Below are 14,942 nucleotides of genomic sequence, written 5' to 3'. Positions count from 1 at the left end.
ATACGACGTTCAGACTGAACTGGAAGCTCATAGGAACACTAGCGCCACGCAGTGAGCGATTCTCGAACTAATTTGTTTCCTATGTGAAAGCTCTTAGTCTTCTGAGCAACTTTGCCGAAGACAGTATCCTTCTAGGTGGTTCAGAGCGCGAAATATACGACGTTCGGACTGAATTGGAAGCTCATAGGAACACTAGCGCCACGCAGTGAGCGATTCTCGAACTAAATTGTTTCCTATGTGAAAGCTCTTAGTCTTCTGAGCAACTTTGCCGATCACAATATCCTTCTAAGTGGTCCAAAACGCGAGATATACGACGTTCAGGCTGAACTGGAAGCTCATAGGAACACTAGCGCCACGCAGTGAGCGATTCTCGAACTAAATTGTTTCCTATGTGAAAGCTCTTAGTCTTCTGAGCAACTTTGCCGATCACAATATCCTTCTAAGTGGTCCAGAACGCGAGATATACGACGTTCAGACTGAACTGGAAGCTCATAGGAACACTAGCGCCACGCAGTGAGCGATTCTCGAACTAATTTGTTTCCTATGTGAAAGCTCTTAGTCTTCTGAGCAACTTTGCCGAAGACAGTATCCTTCTAGGTGGTCCAGACCGCGAGATATTCCACAACTACTGGCAAAATTTAGTGCTATCCCACATGTCCGACATGGTGCCCTGTGTAGCAGATTCCCGGTGGCCAATGTTCCCGGAACCACTATTTCAACATATCAACACATTCTTGACGAAATTATCTATCAAATAAGACTTTGGTCATTTGAATTGGTGAAAAAACCATCATTTTATTAGAGTTTGAATTTCTGGGTCATAATGACCCCAATGCATTATTCGTAACTTTTTTTGTGGCGCCATTTTGGTTTCACCTTAAGAAATTTTTTTTTTTTTAAAAGACTCGTCTCTGAAAAATATTAAAAGTCAAGAAGTTTCATTACGATAAGTTAACTAACAAAAGAGATATTAATGCTTGAAATCGCGTTTTGGGTCATAATGACCCTAATGCACGACGAAGGTTAAATCATTTTCTCATTTTATTTTTACAATGATCATTGAAGAAACGTTTAAGAATCGTTTTTGTAGCAATTATTAAACCATTTCTATAAATAGAAATAAATTTCGTAAGTTGCATCACGGTTCCAGCATGTAAATATCGAAGAAAGCTTGTTATTATGCACTATGCTGCTAGTGCATAATAATGGTTTCTAAAACCATTCTTAAATGATTAAACAAACAGCGTCATACAACATTGTTTAATAAACGTTGAAGAAAAGTTTATGATATTTGTGTGAATTGCTGATGGTTCTAACGTTGAACAAGAGTTTCACAACCGATGTACGATCATTCGATAAACATTTATTTCATCGTACTTATAGAACGGTTGATGTTGAATAGATTCTCATTTTTGGGCGAACAAGAGTTGAATAACAGTTTTATTTCAAAATTATTCAGCGACTTCCAACAAAATTCTTCCGACTTCCGACAAAATTATACGACTTCCAGTTTAACAACGTTGCTTTGAGAAACATTTCTTAAAGCAACAATTGTTTCTTGGGAATTCCCCAAAGTTTAGGAATGTCTCCCAAGTTGTCGTCCAAAGATCGTTCAGGATTTTTTCAAGAAATGTCTCTATATTTCTCTAAAAAAATCCAAGAATATCTCCGGGAATGTTTTTTTTTTTGATTTTATCCAGGATTGTCTCCACAAATTCCTCTGGTTTTTTTTACCAGATTTTTGAGTGATTTCTTCAGGATTTTTCCAGCGGTTCCTCCAAATATTTATCCACCAATTTCTCGAAAGGATTTTTCCACAATTCATCCTGAGCCATCCTTACAGAGATTCCTCTAGCATTTTTTTTCAAGAGATTCCTCTAGATTTTTTTAGAAAAATCTTCCAAGAATTTCTCCGAATATACTTCTAAAATTTTCAGATTTCCTTCAGAAAACTCTTTGAGAATTTTATTTTTATTTATTTGATTGCTTCGACAATTCCTTCAATAGTTCTCTCCGCAAATTCCTTGTTATTAGTTTTGCGTCCATTTTTACATACCTATTTTCTTTGAGTGTTTGTTCTGCAATTTGAATGGCAATGCATTGAAAAATCCTTTGAGAATTTATTTGATAAATACATTTAAAATTTCTTCCTGCAATTTCTTATTGATTCATTTGTGCAGTTTCATCGGCAAATTAATTGTGATATTACCTAGCAAATAATACCCCGAATAAAGACATAAAAAAAACTTCCAAAGAAATCGATAAAGGAAATTCCGTAAGAGTTGCCTGATAAATTTGCACACCGTCTTCAGCCAAAGACCACAGATTGAATATAACTTACACTAGACAACGGATAACATCCAGTGGTTCAATGAACAATTTTCTGTTTGGCGAATTTTCTCTCCCGACCGGAATGAGGATCGAACCCACAATCCGTAGCTTATAATACGCCTAGAAGGCTGACGTTACTAACAGTACGATCACGAACCCCACAGCTATGCTGTACTGCCCATATTCGCATAGTTGACGTAAGCGCCACTGTAGTTTTCAACACACTTTTGAAATTTTAACAATGAATAATGAAAAGTTTAAGGTTTTTTTTCACGTTGAAATCTAGCTAGTGATTAGATCTTTTGCTATATTGAATAAAACTGGTCACAATTATGTTCATGTGATAGATATAAGCTTGTGAATGCTGACAATGTCAATGGTGGTTACGTCGACTATGCGATCATGGGCAGTGTAGGTATTTTAAAATATAATAACTTCAATCAATTTCCAATATTATTGCTGAAAAATTTCCAAAATATTTATCGAACAAAATTCCTATGAATTGCCGAAATAGAAAACCCAAAAAAACTTTTATGAAGTTTTGGATCAAATCCAATAAAAATTGCAGAAAGGATTTTCAAAGAATTTGCTGAAGAAATTTCGCCAAAAGGAAATTCGAAATGTTTTCACAAAATTACTTTTTAGAAATTCGCCAAACCGATTTGCAAAGGAAATACCGAATCAGTCTTGGCAAATATGTTTCCAAAAGAATGTTGGAAATATTCCCAAAGTAATAAGCACAGGGTTTTCCTAAAGAAATCTTGAAAACTTTTATCAAAGAAATTGCGAGTTCAATTGTCGCTAAAACAGTTTTCAAAAGAATTGGCAAAAATTTTCCTAAAATAATTTGGCAGGCTACGAATGAGTGTAATCTGTTTTGTACCTTTTGATTCTGCCCTATTTTGCTTATCCTTTAACAAAACTCATTCGTAGAGGGTATTCTGCTTAGAGGGTTCGAAAAGTCGGTACAAGATCATAATGTAGCAGGTTTAAAAAATCCCAAAGAAATTCCCGAAGGAACTTTCAGAGTAATTTTAGAACCGATTTTCAAAGAAATCCCTTAAGGAATTGATACACAGATATCCAAAGTTATAACTGAAATAAAAAAAGAAATATCCGAATAAACTACTTGACACCAGTGTTGCAATTTTTCGACAGGCCCTTGTGATAGCGATATTTTGCTTTTTTCATTTTCTCCGTTTTGGTTTTCCTGTCAAAGTTGCTTTCCGATCAGCAACACGGGAGCGAAATGAAATAGGTACTCACACTCGCACGCAGCGTGCTGAAAGCGAGAGCTGACAGGGCTAAATTTCCATTCAATTTTCTGTAGTTGAGTGTTTTCACCCGTGCTAACGTATAGGGCACTCACTCTCACAAGCCACCGCTTGAGACGAATGGCCTTTCAGCATGAGTAGTGTGTGGATGGTTGGGAATTGATCTTGTTGGGTCGCTCACGAATGGAGCTCTCGGACTCTGTCAGTTCTCACATCGAGGAACTGAAAACGACCGCCGCCGTCATTCATTTTCGGCTGAAAAACAGGCACTGAGACTGATATTTTGCAGGACTGCTTGACACCGAGATCAAACTGACAGCTCCAAAGAACACAAGTACCACGTTGTGAGCAAATTTTGAAATAAGCTTTCAATGTGAAAGGTATTTTTCTTCTAGGAAGATTTTACAAACATAGTAACATGGATACTTAACGATTATATAAAGCTTTCAGCTTCTAAGAACAATACAACTCAAATATTTTTTACTGAAATTTGCCGAGTTGAAAGTTTTAGCAAAATATTTGTGAAAATTCAGCAAGGTTTGCTGATTTGTTCAGTCCAATCTACTGATCACCATCAACGTTTTGCTGTAGCTCAGCAAATTTTGCCGAAAGTTCAGCAAAAAAAAGCTAAATCTTTCAGCTCAACTAAATTTGGCTGAAAGCGTCTTGGTGTGTAGCATCACATCATGAAAACTTCTAGTCTTCTGAGTAACTTTGCCGAAGACAGCATCCTTCTAAGTAGTCCAGAGCGCGAGATATACGAAGTTTAGACTGAACTGAAAGCTCGTAAGAACACTAGCACCACGCAGTGAGTAATTTTCGAACTAAATTGTTTCCTATGTAAAAATTTTAGTCTTCTGAGCAACTTTGCCGAAGATAGTATCCTTCTAAATGGTACAGTTCACGAGATATACGACATTCAGACTGAACTGGTAGCTTCTAAGAACACTAGCGCCACCAGTGAATGATTCTCGAACTAAAATCATATCTTTGTGAAAGCTCCTAGTGTTCATTAAGTAGGGTAATTGATCCGATCATGGAGGAGTTAAGCACTGGGTTCATGCTTAAACCACAATTGTATCGCCCCAAGCAGTTTTTTTACTTGGATTGAATTGAAAATAATAAAATCTATCCTTTATCTACGGGAAAATAACGAAATATTGCCACTTTGAGGTTGTTATGAGCATTTTATTCGTTTTTATCTAAAAGAACATTGTGTTCCTATTGTTGCGATATTTGTTCCTAATGTTGCGGTATTTGTTCCTAATGTTGCGGTATCCCATTGAAATCATATGGGATACCGCAACATTAGGAACACTACCGCAATAATAGGAACACAGCAGCAAACATATTAAGGAAAATATTTTTTTTAAATAGGTTTTTGGGCAAATCTTAAGCAAACAAATGGTGCAATCTCATAATTTAAGCACAATACATCTATTAAAAATACCTTTTGGTAACATTTCAGTCGAAAAAGTGCTCAATTGGCCATTACCGCAACAATAGGTACTACCACAACGATGGGAACAATTACCCTAGTCCAGAGCGCGAGATATACGACGTTTAGACTGAACTGAAAGCTTGTAATAACACTAGCACCACGCAGTGAGTAATTTTCGAACTAAATTGTTTCCTATTTTAGTCTTCTGAGCAACTTTGCTGAAGACAGTATCCTTCTAGATGGTCCAGAACACGAGATATACTACGTTCAGACTGAACTGGAAACACCTAAGAACACTAGCGCCACGCAGTGAGTGATTTTCCAACCAAAAGTGTTTTCTATGTGAAATTTCTTAATCTTCTGAGCAACTTTGCCGATCACAATATCCTTCTAAGTGGTCCAGAACGCGAGATATACGACGTTCAGACTGAACTGGAAGCTCATAGGAACACTAGCGCCACGCAGTGAGCGATTCTCGAACTAATTTGTTTCCTATGTGAAAGCTCTTAGTCTTCTGAGCAACTTTGCCGAAGACAGTATCCTTCTAGGTGGTTCAGAGCGCGAAATATACGACGTTCGGACTGAATTGGAAGCTCATAGGAACACTAGCGCCACGCAGTGAGCGATTCTCGAACTAAATTGTTTCCTATGTGAAAGCTCTTAGTCTTCTGAGCAACTTTGCCGATCACAATATCCTTCTAAGTGGTCCAAAACGCGAGATATACGACGTTCAGGCTGAACTGGAAGCTCATAGGAACACTAGCGCCACGCAGTGAGCGATTCTCGAACTAAATTGTTTCCTATGTGAAAGCTCTTAGTCTTCTGAGCAACTTTGCCGATCACAATATCCTTCTAAGTGGTCCAGAACGCGAGATATACGACGTTCAGACTGAACTGGAAGCTCATAGGAACACTAGCGCCACGCAGTGAGCGATTCTCGAACTAATTTGTTTCCTATGTGAAAGCTCTTAGTCTTCTGAGCAACTTTGCCGAAGACAGTATCCTTCTAGGTGGTCCAGACCGCGAGATATTCCACAACTACTGGCAAAATTTAGTGCTATCCCACATGTCCGACATGGTGCCCTGTGTAGCAGATTCCCGGTGGCCAATGTTCCCGGAACCACTATTTCAACATATCAACACATTCTTGACGAAATTATCTATCAAATAAGACTTTGGTCATTTGAATTGGTGAAAAAACCATCATTTTATTAGAGTTTGAATTTCTGGGTCATAATGACCCCAATGCATTATTCGTAACTTTTTTTGTGGCGCCATTTTGGTTTCACCTTAAGAAATTTTTTTTTTTTAAAAGACTCGTCTCTGAAAAATATTAAAAGTCAAGAAGTTTCATTACGATAAGTTAACTAACAAAAGAGATATTAATGCTTGAAATCGCGTTTTGGGTCATAATGACCCTAATGCACGACGAAGGTTAAATCATTTTCTCATTTTATTTTTACAATGATCATTGAAGAAACGTTTAAGAATCGTTTTTGTAGCAATTATTAAACCATTTCTATAAATAGAAATAAATTTCGTAAGTTGCATCACGGTTCCAGCATGTAAATATCGAAGAAAGCTTGTTATTATGCACTATGCTGCTAGTGCATAATAATGGTTTCTAAAACCATTCTTAAATGATTAAACAAACAGCGTCATACAACATTGTTTAATAAACGTTGAAGAAAAGTTTATGATATTTGTGTGAATTGCTGATGGTTCTAACGTTGAACAAGAGTTTCACAACCGATGTACGATCATTCGATAAACATTTATTTCATCGTACTTATAGAACGGTTGATGTTGAATAGATTCTCATTTTTGGGCGAACAAGAGTTGAATAACAGTTTTATTTCAAAATTATTCAGCGACTTCCAACAAAATTCTTCCGACTTCCGACTTCCGACAAAATTATACGACTTCCAGTTTAACAACGTTGCTTTGAGAAACATTTCTTAAAGCAACAATTGTTTCTTGGGAATTCCCCAAAGTTTAGGAATGTCTCCCAAGTTGTCGTCCAAAGATCGTTCAGGATTTTTTCAAGAAATGTCTCTATATTTCTCTAAAAAAATCCAAGAATATCTCCGGGAATGTTTTTTTTTTGATTTTATCCAGGATTGTCTCCACAAATTCCTCTGGTTTTTTTTACCAGATTTTTGAGTGATTTCTTCAGGATTTTTCCAGCGGTTCCTCCAAATATTTATCCACCAATTTCTCGAAAGGATTTTTCCACAATTCATCCTGAGCCATCCTTACAGAGATTCCTCTAGCATTTTTTTTCAAGAGATTCCTCTAGATTTTTTTAGAAAAATCTTCCAAGAATTTCTCCGAATATACTTCTAAAATTTTCAGATTTTTTTGTTTTTCAAATGTTCCTCCAGCGATTTCACCATAGATCCTCTCTAATTTTTTATGCCAGTCTTCCATTTTCTAATAGAATTCTTGTAGGTATTTCTTCTGGAGTATCTCCAGGGAGCCTTATAATAATTCTTTTCAAAAATTTCTTCTCAAAACTTTAACCCTCTAATACCCAAATTTTTGATTTTGATCTAAATATCATTTTTCATCATCTAAAATCGATTTAAACATGTTTTGGAAGATGATTCTTTTTAATTCTCGATTTCGTGAATTTTAGTTTTTGATTTTTCTAATTTTTATTTTTGAACATCCCCAAACTTTTATATTTTTTCTAGAAGCCTATTTGGGGTACGGATTGTTTGAGATGAAAACATTTTGAGATTTTATGATAGAGTGTCCATTTCCCGGGCATTTTCCTTGTCCCGGGATTCGGGATAAAAATTGTAGCATATCCCGGGAAATCCCGGGATCCCGGGATTTTTAGGAAATACAGATTTCGGTGGAAATTGAGATAAATTTCAAATAAAACACCATATTTGTCAGCTATTGTCTATCCATTTTGTTGAATATGGAGGGGAATTATTGTTGTAGTCACTCATAAAAACCTGAGACGAGACTCGCGAAGACGGTCTTCTTTTTCTCCACTTTGTTATTTTTTTCTTCTTCCTATCTGTGTTGACATTATGTTTTGGGCTGGTGGTTCAAACACGTACGTGACCGCATCACCTCACATGCAGTGTGACTGAATCCCATTCACGCACAAAATCATGTTGAGGTGAAATTTTGCATCGCCAACAATCGCCAAGCAAAGTAATCATTGGAATATCTTGTTTTCAATTTATTTTTGACAGTACAGGAGAAGAAAATGCTGCTCGGAGTGAATTTTGGCTTCAGAATTTATCTAGGATAGCAATACTTTACTCGTTTTAGGTAACGTAATCAAACGGGCTACAACTGACAGCTCAGTTGGGCTGCACTTGACGTTGCTTTTTTTCCTCTTTTTAGTTTCAGAAATCCGATAAATAATAGGGAACCTAAACTAAATTGCAATGTGCTGCTGGAGAGCTAACCGAACTTTTTTGATTAATTGCACAATATGAATGTAATTTGCTCAAAATGCTTTTAGAATATGTTGATATTGTTTGCTATAACTTTTGACTGAGCTTCTAAAGGGGCGAACATGTTTCTGTAAACTAGGTATTGTCTCGATGATTTGGATAACCATACAATACATGCCCACACAAAGTTTAATAATTATCGAGTGAGTAAAATTTTTGTTTACTTGATTGTTACAGAGGATTTCGTGATTTTGTGGTGCAATTATAGAAGTCGTCAAGAGAATGTGTTGTTAACAAAAAGTGAATCGTCGTCTTGCAGGCTCCATCAAGAATTTTTGAAATTTAACGCCATTAATGGGCATAAAATCATGCATTCCGGGATTCCCGGGAACTCCGGGAAATCAAATATTGAATCCCGGGATACGGGAAATCCCGAAATTGCCTAAATCCCGGGAATTCTTGTCCCGGGACGTCCCGGGATGGACACTCTATTTTATGATTATTGTTGAAATATTTTTATTTTAAATTTTTTTCATAGAAAATTTTATTTTCTGTGTAATTTTTAGAAAAATAATTTTAAAGTGTATTCGATTCTCTCAAACTATTAAACAAGGATAGAATGATTTGGGAAAAATTTAAAATATGTTAATTGTAGCGATTCAATACAAAATAAACAATAACTTCTAAAAGGTGGCTAAAACATCATTTTTTCAATGATTTTCAAAAAATGTAAAAACGCTTTCAAATACACCAAAAACCATTTTGAGATATACAAAACAGTACTAAATATCAACCAAAAATATAAAAAAAATGATTTTCCATGAAACAAAAATTACAAAAATTCTCAAACTATACCCCGTCTAAAGGCGGGGTTGGGTATTAGAGGGTTAAGGAATTTTGGCTTCTTATAAACTGTGATTTCTACAAGATATTCTTCATTTTCTCCAGTGTTATCCCCTTGTCGAAATAGGGTAAAGTATTATAAAATATAAAAGAGAAGCAGGTGGCGATTATAAAATAAAGGATTCTGTTGTTCTAAATTAAACATTAAAAGTTTAACGGTATAAACGATCGGATTTATCAAGTTTTATAGTTTATGATATTCAACTTTCTACACAAATTTCACAGTAGGTCACTTCCCACTAATTGAGATTATCGTCGAATGTTCAAGAAACATAAAACGCTGTTGTGATAACGCAGTATCTACATCTGCATGCTGCAAGTACAATCTGCATCCATCGTCGCCTTTCCCTGCTTGAAAGGCACATATTGTGCCACCAGAAATCGGCGCGGCAACCTCTCATAAGCTGACGGAAACGACGGAATAAGACTCAAGATTGGCAAAATATTTACAAAAACAAGCATTCCGCCCGTGCACTCTCACTTGCGCTTAAAATCGACTGCATATGTGTCACTTACGTATGTATACCATGTCAAAATGTAAGCCCCCCAAAAATTGAAACCTTGCCCGTGTGTCTCTGTCTGTATTGTGCAACGTTCCTACCGACCGATACCGACCGGCATCGTTGTTGTTGTTGCTGCTGCCGCTGGTCGTCGTCGTCGTCGTCGTCATCATCGTCATTTTGCAGGCCCACAGTCGCGAATTCCACGCTCGACCTCCCCCCATTCCCATGACGCGTACCTACCTAGCTTCGTTGCGCATCCCCCGCTAACCAGTTAGCGTTGGTTCGCCGGGCTCCAGTGCGTGTGTTGAGCTGAGCTCTTGTATACGCTCAGTGACGTTGTAAGGAATTATACATTACTTTCTCATTTGTTTTCATAGGAGTAAAGCTTCATTTTTCAGAGAGTTAGAAGCAAATGAAGGTTTATATGTTATGTTTTCATTCATTTATTTAGTATAACATCATTATTACAATAAAATTGAATCAACAATTCATTGCAACAACACTCGGTTCGTGGCTTCAGTTTTCCATCTTAGATCTTCAAAATCTTTGCTAGGTCCAGAACCATTTTGTGGGGCCTCAGAATGTACCCTTAAACTGGGTATTTTTTGTGGTTTAGTAACAGGTCACTGCTCAAGCAAATAATTTTTAAAACTACTAGGAATATTGAAAGATGACACTTGTCGATTCTGTAGAAGTGGCAAGGAAGATTCGGAGCATTTATTGTATAACTGTGATGTATTTTCCATAAAAGGAGCATATATTTTGATAAGAGTGTAATACCATCAGACGTATGGTAACTTCTCCTAGCAAGGTTATACATTTTATTCGATCTGTAACACGGAGAAAAATGTAAAGTTATATCAATCATATTGCGGTCGCGAACAAGCATATTTGTGCACTGACTTTTATATAAGCCCTTTTTGAGATTGTATTACGCATAATACGGTAGAACGAAGCATAACAGAAGCTTGAAATGATCAAATTTGCTGAACTGATAAGAGCAAGAAATATGGTTGACTCAATCATATTATGCATACATCAACAATATTTATTGTTGATGGTTTGACAGCTCATTTATTCTCATGGTAGATTCAAGAATGTCTATGCTTAACTCAACCCCTCTTAACCGTAAACTTGAGACTTAAACTAACTGTATCGGAAGATTGTTTCAAACATACACAAAAATTCGTTCAAATGAGGTTATATTGCATTTCTTAAATCAAAAGCTTTAAATTTGGGATGGACATTTCTAAATTGGTCGTATTTTAGTGTAATATGTTTAATTTGTAACATATTGCTCTAAATACCACCATTGTAATGTTCAATTATCAAAGAAAAGTCCTTTATTTTTCCTTAATAGTCTGTTTAAAAAAATCGATCCAGGAGTTTAATCTACTTGTATTAGGCTTCCAGGCGTTCCACCAGCGCTGATCCATTATTAAGGGTTCTCCGGTTACGTCATCCGTCATCGGCAGCTTCGTGGGGTGAACTCTTCGTGATATGGTCGTCAATTCCGGACTCCGCCACGGCATATAGTCCGTTTTTACGCATCTTCAGCAGGTCATCTACCATCCAACGGAAACCGTCCAGGAGGAATCAATTTTTCTCTCCGGTTTGTCCAGATTGGAATGGATTTCATTTAGCAGCGGAGGCTGGGTTTCCTTGTTCGCACCGGGCAGTCCCAACTGGCTTGCGTTGATTCCGGTGGTTGGCTCTTGCTCCGGTTTTGGTGCTGCGGCTGCTATAGCATTTGTATACATTTTGGGATCGGTGATGTACGATTTCAAGCTGCACCTGGAGAACATTGAAAACAACATCTATCTATACATTATGAGATTGTGAATTCATGCGCCCCATAAACAATTATGCGAAGAATATCTCCAAAGCTTGAGAGAACTATAGAAAAGGTTATGTTACGTTTGTAATCTAGTTGATACGTTGTAAAGTAGATTTAAGAATTTTTCATTAATTGCATTCTCCAATTCATGGAAAATTCTTCGATTGTTGCATGGAGTGTGTTACGTTTGTAAATTATTGTGAACATTTTGTCAGTTTATTTTGCACGTTATACTAAGGCTTGTACATCTGTACCTGAATTTTAATGTGCGTTTGCAGCGCTCCAAACAGTTCAGGAGCGATACAGTACAAAACACGCAAGCCATCCCCTAACACGGACATCAAATTGTAGACGGTCTTGTGTTGTTGCCCGAATCTAGCTGCCCCCTTAGGATTAGAAATTCCTAGACCAAAACAAGCTATGAATGCAGCAACAGGTGCTGCGAACTAAAAGGCGAACCGCCAAACAAAATGCAATTCTAGGATGACAGATGGTCCAAGAACAATAATGAAACCTCGTTACCCTGAATTCGGACTTCGTTATCCATATGGATGACTGGGCACAATTTATGTTATCTGTTGCATGTTTGTGTTTTGTGCATTTGTAATGTTCCATTTTGTTTTTCGTATCTTAGTTCCCAGACGTGGGGCCCGATACGGAAAATAAAATATGCATTTATTTGGTTCTAATGTATTCGTTATATTGGCGCCAACGTGGGGCCTTGCGTATTTATAAGTTTCCAATGTACTATTCGTTACATTGGCGCTCAACGTGGGGCCCGAACCCACGACCCTGAGATTAAGAGTCTCATGCATCACACAACATTTCTGTCCGTGAATACCTTACTGGGATAATGCCTACAGTCAGCAAGTGGAATCAGTTAACTCATAGTGACATGACACACTGGCATATGGCATATATATTAAATAGGAGCCCGCCACAATATATCAACAATTGGTCGCAGTGGGAATGTACCCAACAGGAAAAAAATCTACCCTCTTCCACTAACATCTTCGACAACCGTGCGAAGGTGCACACGGTCTCTAGTGGCAACGTATGTTACACTAACATTCCTTCCCTTCCTCGATGACCGTAAGGACGTGGCCGGCGCCGATGCTGACAAAAAAAATCTTATCTCTCGAAAGTGTACACTGAGGACGGAAAACTACACCCAGGCCCCATCTTTTGATTCCAATTTGATTGTTCAGTCAGTAATGGAGTAGCAACTACGAACTGTAAGCTCATTCCTTCCGGAACAGATTTCTCCCAGGGTTTCTCCCGGAGTTTGGACATGAATTATTCCTAGGATTGCTACTAGAGTTTTTTAAGATTTTCTCCAGGATTTTTTCATGAATTTCCTGCAGGTGTTCCTCCCGGAATGTGTTCCATAGGGTTTCTTTGCATTGCTCTCAGAGATACAGATGTTTTCCGACGTTTCTTCTGTAACGGGTGGCCACTAAATAACGGGAATGCTTTGAATGTGCTCTTAAAAATATATGATCTTTAAAAATGGCAATCTGAATTTAACTATCATAAAGGTTTAACAATGTACGTCCATGGAAAATATAAAATTTAAGAAAGTTGAACGTAGTAATTTGTACAGTAGAGTAATGCGGGGCAAAAGTTCGCACCTAACAGACTTTACAAAATAGCTATAAAACGAAAAGAGAATAATATCGTTTTTCTTCGTTAAACGGGTCCCTATTATGTTGCCTTCAAAACGTAGTACTAGATTTTTTCGCGTTCCTTTTTTAGTTTTAGTAATATAATTTTTAATACAAGTACTCCAATACGAACTTTTGCCCCATAGTGGGGGCAAAAGTTCGCATTATGCGGGGCAAAAGTTCGCACTTTGAAAAGCGTAGTTTATTGGTGTGGTGTTTATTTATTTCATGGTAATTCATGTTCGTCCTTTCACTCTAGCCGTGAAATCTGTTTCTTTCTGTTCTTAGCATTACGGCCCAACTGGAATACGACCTGGTGTTCAGCCTCGGTATACAATGTATTTTATAAAGACTTCCAAAACTATTAACTAGAAGCTGTCCTTTCCAGCATTACTGAAGTTATCAAAATACATTGTGGGGTAATCATAGAGATACGTGTTGCCCAAAATACATGAAAAACAAAATCAAATATGCTGCAAAACTACTGAACGGGACCGTAATCGAATCTTATTTCCGTCAGTATGGTGATGAATTATAACTGTGAATTTACAAACTAAGCTATGAATGACCTCGATAAAGTAGATGAACATAATATGACCATCAGAAAAATACGAAAATACAAGACGAGGATGACGAAGAAAGTGTTTTAAAATGTTTTTTTTAGCCATTTTTCATTTCTTGATTTAAATTGGTGAACATAATGTTTGCCTTAATCGATCCTCTTACAAAACTAAGTTCCAACCCTCTGCCGGAACGATTTCAGGATGAATACTACACATATTATACTTATATAGTAGTTTATATACGAAACCATCATTGCTTCAAAGATTCTGTAATTATATTGATGTACTACATTCAGAAATCTAGTGCGAACTTTTGCCCCACAGCTACTGCGAACTTTTGCCCCACCGTCAAGGATTTATTAATGTCCCTTTCCGCAAGAAGCACTAGTAGTTTATTGTTTATTCGAGTGACCTCCCGAACTACTATGGAATAACGATTCTCCGACATCAAGAGATTATGAGATTCTTCTTCTTCCTGTTACTACAAATTCTTATTCCAAAAAGTCCAAAAAATCTATCAAAACACCTAGAAACACATTTTTTTGCATAACTCTGCCACACCATAACGAAATCTTTCCAATTTTTGTTGACGAGTAACTGGCCTGATTATGTGTCGAACCCATATAAATTTGTTTGGGTTCTTAACTCGTGTTCAGAAAAAAAACCCACTGCGAACTTTTGCCCCGTGCGAACTTTTGCCCCGCATTACTCTATTTTTTTGCAGTGATGTTGGAGCAACTGCTTTGTACGACTTTTCAGAGTTTACTTTCACGCATTTTCTGCGTCTGTGAAATCGTTGGTCAAAATAAATGGTTTCTCAGCTACCTTTAGCATCTACACACTCAAACAGTAATAAGAAAAAATGGGGATACTGACTTGTTTTTTTTTTGCTTTGGTTGTAGCCTTTTCCCGTAAATGACATTTATAGAAATTTCCAAAAAATGTTATTTTTCTGTATCACCAAAACGTGTCGATGTAATTTGTGCACTGCGGTTCATTGTTGAACT

At 37.0% G+C, this 14,942-nt stretch overlaps 1 protein-coding gene across 1 annotated transcript in view; it reads left to right on the top strand.

Annotated features, from left to right (window-relative positions):
* The window catches only part of LOC134284167 (uncharacterized), a 309,616-nt gene that overhangs the window by 246,356 nt on the left and 48,318 nt on the right, over window positions 1–14,942 (top strand). The window lies entirely within an intron of this gene.

The sequence above is a fragment of the Aedes albopictus genome, chromosome 3 (assembly GCF_035046485.1).
Source record: "Aedes albopictus strain Foshan chromosome 3, AalbF5, whole genome shotgun sequence".
In the NCBI taxonomy this organism is placed as follows: Eukaryota; Metazoa; Arthropoda; class Insecta; order Diptera; family Culicidae; genus Aedes; species Aedes albopictus.
This window is presented reverse-complemented; position numbering and strand designations above follow the sequence as displayed.